The sequence below is a fragment of the Antedon mediterranea genome, chromosome 11 (assembly GCF_964355755.1).
Source record: "Antedon mediterranea chromosome 11, ecAntMedi1.1, whole genome shotgun sequence".
Lineage (NCBI taxonomy): Eukaryota > Metazoa > Echinodermata > Crinoidea > Comatulida > Antedonidae > Antedon > Antedon mediterranea.
Window position 1 is genome coordinate 12,265,888 of NC_092680.1, and position 6,753 is coordinate 12,272,640.

A 6,753-nucleotide genomic window follows, 5' to 3' on the forward strand; every position below is an offset into this window, starting at 1 on the left:
TTGATCTATCATCGGCCTTCATCTGTTGACAAATAATTTGATAAATGCCAACGTACCTAATAAGTTGAATGGCCTTGTACTTAATTTTGTTGACACATAGATATCAATATATTAAACTGAACAGCGAAGTTAAATATGAAATTATTGTTTAGTAACACAGGTTCCCCACAGGGCACAGTTTTAGCCCCTTTCCTATTCACTGTGTTCACTTCAGACTTTAAGTCCGATCACCCAGATTGTCCTGTTATCAAATTAGCTGATGACACAGCCATCCTGGGTCAAACATGACAACTATGGTTATTATAAAGCTGAAATTGACTGGTTTGTAAGGTTTTTGTAATAAAAACCATCTTAAACTTAATACTGCTATTCTAAGACCAAAGAAATGGTAATAGATTTTCGTAATAAATTTAGGGCATCTACTGATATTATTCATTCATTATTGATGGTAATCATGTAGAGATAGATTAAATTTTTCTGAATATTTAGAATATATTAGTAAGAAATTAAATACTCGTATGTAAATGCTTTTAATGTGAGTAACAAAACCATCAATATCTTTTATACGTCAGTTGTTTGTGGGGTTTGGAGTTATTGCTTAACGGGATGGGGAGAAATTGCTTTTAACAAAGATAAAGAATTAATAGATCGTCTGATTAGAAAAGTTAGCAGAATCACTTGTGTCTGTTTGCCTTCAGTTGACTATCTCTACAGAGTAAGGATAACAAATTTGTTTTCTCATATAAAAACTGATGAACTTTATTTCCTCCATGATGTGGTTATCAGTCATACTATCCCTAGGTGGACGTATCATGTGGGGAGAACCCAGTAGACTCCTGCGGTATCTCCCTATAAGCAAATAATAGGTACGGAAGCAATTTATTCCATTCCCGGGGATCATCCTGAACAAACCATACACTTAAGGGTGCCATTAAAGCTTTCCACTAATTCCTCGGTTTGTGGATGGTAGGGAGAAGTAGTACTTTTACGTCAAGAGTCTGAACATACCCTTAATAAGTAATTGTTAGTTGATTTAGACAAAACATGTCTCATCGTTTAATATTTAACATTAATTGTTTGTGTGGTGGTTTAATAACATATGTAGTTGATAAATTATTCATTATTGTACAGTCAACTTTCCTAATACCGGACACCTGGCAGAATATGTTGGATTCCGTAACGGTTTGGTATTTGGAATGTGTTTTTTAACGAGTTTACATCCTGTTCCGCATAGCAGGAAGTCCGCTAAAGTGGATAAGCGTGCAACTATGTAGTGATTGTCTCAGTCAGCTAAATTAAAACAAAAGATTAAACCACATGTGCGGCTGCTTATGAAGCCCCTCAAACGATATGTTATGCATGACTTGGCAAATAAAGCTATCCTGGTCCCATCACCTTATTGAAAATAGACCTGTCTGCTCAGTTACACAAAACTTTCCCTACATTCTTTGGAAAATTCTCTTAATATTAAAAGCTTAGGAATTTGGGGTCTTCTGGTCCTCAAGACAATTCTGGTATTGGGAGAGTGTTCGGTTTTTTCAGTTCAGAGTCCAGTATTTGGAGAGTCGACTATATTATATTCATAGCATGTGTTAATAATGAATTGTTGAAATGTTATACTATTTTAAATGATTTAATAATGGAAATGTTAATTTAAGTTACAAAAAAAGAAAAATAAAATTCTATAAAGTAATTAATGAAAACAGTAGTTTTGTCTTCTATGCAAGGAAAGACCTTTCAAGATGTTATATATGGATCATCAAATCACAGACAGGTTAAACATAATTCTAGCATTCTGTAGCTTAATAGATTATTCAGAAAATTGGCAGAAATAGAACGTGAAGCCAATCCCAAGCATATCCTAACATGGCAGTATTTTAGTTAATGATAAAGCCACCACAACATGCTACCTTATTATTTTCATATGTTTTGATGTTGATTAACATGTAGTTTGAGTTACTTTGAGTTTCTTTCAGAGTCATGGTTTTTAGCAGTCATTATTACAACAAACACATTTAGACCTGGTAAGTTATAACCACACTGTAGCTAGTTTGCAAAAACTATTTTACTTGTAATAGGTTATTTTTATTTCTGCTTTCTCCTTTTTAACACCAACTCTTCTGTATGTATACTCTGAGTATACGCTAATGTTAAATACCCTAAAATAGCAGGGCATTATTTCAAAAAGCTGATCTAAACAAAAGGTTTAGTATAATTTTTACAAATATTGTTATAAATGAAAAAAAAAAGTTATAAATTATTAATTGACAGTGAATTATTATTTGTACTTGGGTAATATCTATCTATATATAGTTTGTCTATCAGTTGTCTAATAAATATAAACTGAAAACTCTAATATTTTAATATGCCATTAATTTTCCACCAACAGTTAGTTGCTGTTAACATTCTGGATATTCTTCATCATAACATCCTTTTGCAGTTTAAAAGTAAGAGTTTACAATACGTATGTTTTGTATGCATGTGTTTTATTTAATTAAATGTCAAATTAAATAATAATACTGCACAACTTAACGAACTGTGTTGTATCAAATATGAGATGAAATATTTTGTTTCTGTTTTGTTTACTAGTAGGAGTGTTGACTATAATGCTTTGTTCACAATTCAACACAACACCCTTGTTACACGGCTGGTTCCCCCACCTGTGACTTCACATTCTATCTCTGGCACACAACATTATTAGTAAATTACAATGTGGCGTACGATTGAAAACTGTTGAGAACTCCTGCTTTATTATTGGTACCTGTGTTGTTTATTCTGACGCTAGTTATTACTAACTTCCCCCACATTACTGAACTCAGAACAACTGTATTTACATTGTTATACTTTCAGTTTCATCTATGTGGGTTGGTGTTGAAGTCATTAATGATGACAACTATTGTAACTGGTTGCATTTACTGTATTCAGGTAATTCCCAAGGTAATCCATTAATCAATCAAATAAATTTTTATTCCATAATACTTAAAATAAGGTTGTGTTCAGAACATTGTGTGCATGCAGAGATATTAGGACGTCCTCCCTCACTCCTCAACTTGGCAGTTTTGATGTATTCTAGTTTCAGATGACCACCGACAACCTACCTAAGGTCAGATCAATCGAAAGGTAGTTTCTACAGAAGTTATTAAGGCAACACAATTACCACCTGCACATTACGTTATAATCAATTTTATTTTTGGTTTTCCTTGTGCAGTGTCATATGTCTTCCTGGAACTTTCTACGACAGAGATGTAATTCTACATCAGAGATTCAGAGCACCTCGGGCCTGCCTGTCTTCCCTGTTGTATACTAGCAATTGTCACTTTTAAAGCAAAAAATGTCATATAATAACATAATGCTGTCTCTTCTCAATCGTGCTCCATTTATGTTATGCTATGGTAGAATCATCTAATTTTATAGCTTCATGTTAGAATTACAAATTATATGGAATTCTCAGGATTAAATTAATTAAAAACTCATCCGATGATCAAATCAAATATTGATACATTAAAGACTTGCTTAATGTAACTTTGGTTGAGATTTAAAGCATTTGTTTTTCTTCTCTTTTGTGGGTATCGCCCACCTTTATTCTTATTTCCCTTATAAAACATTTTCTCTTTATGGTCTTATGACGTCATTACAGCTTCTTTCGCTGTACCCCCACATTCGTGCTTGTTTTTACATTGATGACCGAATAAATATTATTATTATTTACCTCATAAATTTTGTTTCTGTTTTGCAATACAATGCATAAAGTCTTATTATTTATGTTGTTTTCATATTTTCTTAACAAAATTTAGGAACTTGAGGATTCCACTGGACTAGACAGCATTCCAGGCTGCTACCTTATGCAGTTTAAGGAAGACAGTGAAGTCATAAGTCAAAGTCATGCTGAACATGTCACAAAGTTGTGGAACAACCTGGATGCGTATGACAAAACCGTTAAGCGCAAAGCACGGCATCACGATTACCTCACAAAAGGCAGGTTCAAGAAAAGTAAAACGACTGCTGTAATACCTGGTGTTGAAAGCACTCGACAGTAAGGCAGTTTCCTGCGTTTTTCACTTTGTAGGTTAACAGATGCTTCTTAGGTCAGAACACCGGACCAGCCCAATGGCCGGACTGCAATCGATATATGGAGTGCCTTATTACAAAACTATGTGAAGAGTATCCGTCTACCGTATATATCGGAGGGAAACATTTCCAGCGCTGGCCGCTAATCGGCAAAGGCTACAAAAACATTCGTCGGAAAGTGCTATCAAATGGACACCTGATGTTGTTTGGTAAGCTTCAGTTGATGGAGATAAATCATACGACACTCATCCAGCGGTGAGTTTTAACTTGTTATTGATGTTATTACAGGTACAACAGAACATCAAAGAAGCAAGAGCAGCAAGTTTTGGAATCTGGCATCTCAGCAACAATACCCAAACTTGTCTCTGATAATACCCTACTTGAACCTTTAACCAATCCAGCGGTGCTAAACGATCCTGCAAGCGCTCCATCTCTCACATTTGTCCAACCAAAAAACACTTCCGGCCGAGCAACTCTAGGAAACAGACTGTCGATCCCAGTTCCAGGCGAGATAGCAAACCCACCACCATCAGTCCCTGCGGCTAGTAGTACTCGCATTCCTAGAACTACCCTCTTGTACAGAAAACGAGTGGCTAAAGACATTGGAAACCGATCAAAATGTACAAACCAAGAATGTCTGTGATTGTGTGCTCAAAGTGTAAGCAACCAAGGTTAAATAAGAACCACACTCAGTACTATGGAAATTGGTATTGTGCTGCAACATCTGATGAAGCATGAAAATTGGCTATTGGTTGCCACCCGTCACCATCGTCAAGAGTGGAAAAAAAAACAGCAACAAGAATGATTCCAAATGATTTTTGTAGCCATGGATAGAGTTTTTATACTGTTTCATATATATATATATCTTCTATTTTTTGTTTTGTTCTGTTATTTTATTTTCACTTTTTACAAAATATTTTATATTTTATGCAATTTGGCCATTGGGCCACCATATCTAATGGTTTTCTGAATGTGCAATAAAGTTAATAAAAATAATAATAATAAAAAAAGTTTTTAATGCTGCCAAATCCAAAGAGCAATGGTTAATGTAGTGAATTATTTTGTAATTTTTATATTATTACAATAAGTTTATATAGTTACATTATAATTTACATTAAATCATTCATTGCACTTTGTATTTGAAGGTCCCAAGCCCTTACAAAAAAGCAGAGGGGAAACTTTTGCAATGAAATGTGTACATTAAATTGTGATTTCTATATTCTTGTCATGAGTATTTTATATTTCAAGAGTAATTCCACTATAATTCATTTTAATATGAATCAAATATTTCCTTCCACGAATTCTAATATTTTTGATAAACATGTCTCGTCATATTAAAAAAAAGGATTTTATATTAATATTATTTAATATTTTTATTTATTTAATACATTGATCATTTGATAATCCTCTAAAATGGACAGTTTTTAGTCTGCCGGTATTCAAAACCTCCTAGCTTCATTGGTCAATTGTCCAGTTTCCTCATTATGTTATTACTTTGTATGTATATTTTATGATTTTCCTAATAAATTCAAATCAAATTAATTATTATTTCTTATTTAAATAAATATTTATTGTTCATTGCATAATTCCCAGTCAAATTTAAGCATTTCATGTAATGGAACATTGACACTCTCTGTGTGATGTAATCAATAAAATTTTAAATATTGTATTGTGTTTTGTTTCACTCTTGAATTTTTTTTGTCTCTCAAATGATATTTATGGTAGATACGACAGTGTCTTCCTTTTATGAAATCGAAGGTAATGCTTTTAAAATGGTGTTTCAGAAGATTTATTATTTTCTTTACAGTATGTTCTTTACATTAGGGTACACCATGACCATTTCTATCGGGACCATTTCTATCGGCACAGTTTACCTGGCATCAAATGAATATTTTTTAGTTTTTTCTAGTAATTTGATTTGGTTTCGGCTGACCTAATTTGTAAATTTTTTTCTGAAAATTGTTTTTATTGACGATTGTCTATAAGAGATGTGTTTTTTGTTGGTAAGTAGGGATGCGGCAACAGACATATCAGTGGCCGAAATTCACTGAGCTGTTTATTGAGCTGTTTATTAGCCAATGAGGTTGATGTCCCGATAGCCGCAACACCAAATGTTGATGATTGATAGAAAATACTAATTTACAACAGAAAAACAGAACAACTTGTACGGAATGTAAACTTGATCGATGGCCTCATCCAACAAGACCTTATCCTTATTATTACTCCATGTTATTAAGGGCAGTATAACAATAATAATGTTATTTTCGCCTAGCTAGCAACTAGTCTAGATAGCCTGTGAATATAAATGCTGTGAATACTTTGATAGTATTACTAAAGTACTTGAACATTCAAACTAGGCCTAGACTACTTTATCTAGGCCTACCTACTTCAATTAACTATATAACTATAGGCTAGGCCTAGTAGTAGGCCTACTACTACAGTACTACAATACGACTGGAGGCCCTCTAACTAGCCTGGCTTAAACTTCGGCCTAGCGTAGACATAGCTATGATCCCTACCTCTCCCTTGTTTATTATAAGACAATAAAAAGTACTACATATTATAGTCTAGTCATTTGTTTAATCGTTTACCAAAAAAAAGCCATCCTACATGTTTGTTTGGTCCCGTTTGTTTATATTATGATAATTGATCGGGTGTGTCGAAAGCGAAGACCTCGAAAGCGAA

The 6,753-nt window shown here is 33.6% G+C and overlaps 1 long non-coding RNA gene across 1 annotated transcript; it reads left to right on the forward strand.

The window, feature by feature from the left end:
* Nucleotides 1–373: 373 nt before the first annotated feature.
* LOC140062925 (uncharacterized) lies at nucleotides 374–5,001 on the forward strand. The gene is made up of 4 exons (XR_011847555.1): nucleotides 374–2,024; nucleotides 2,390–2,447; nucleotides 2,851–2,937; nucleotides 3,795–5,001. It is a non-coding gene; the product is annotated as an uncharacterized lncRNA (long non-coding RNA).
* Nucleotides 5,002–6,753: the final 1,752 nt, after the last annotated feature.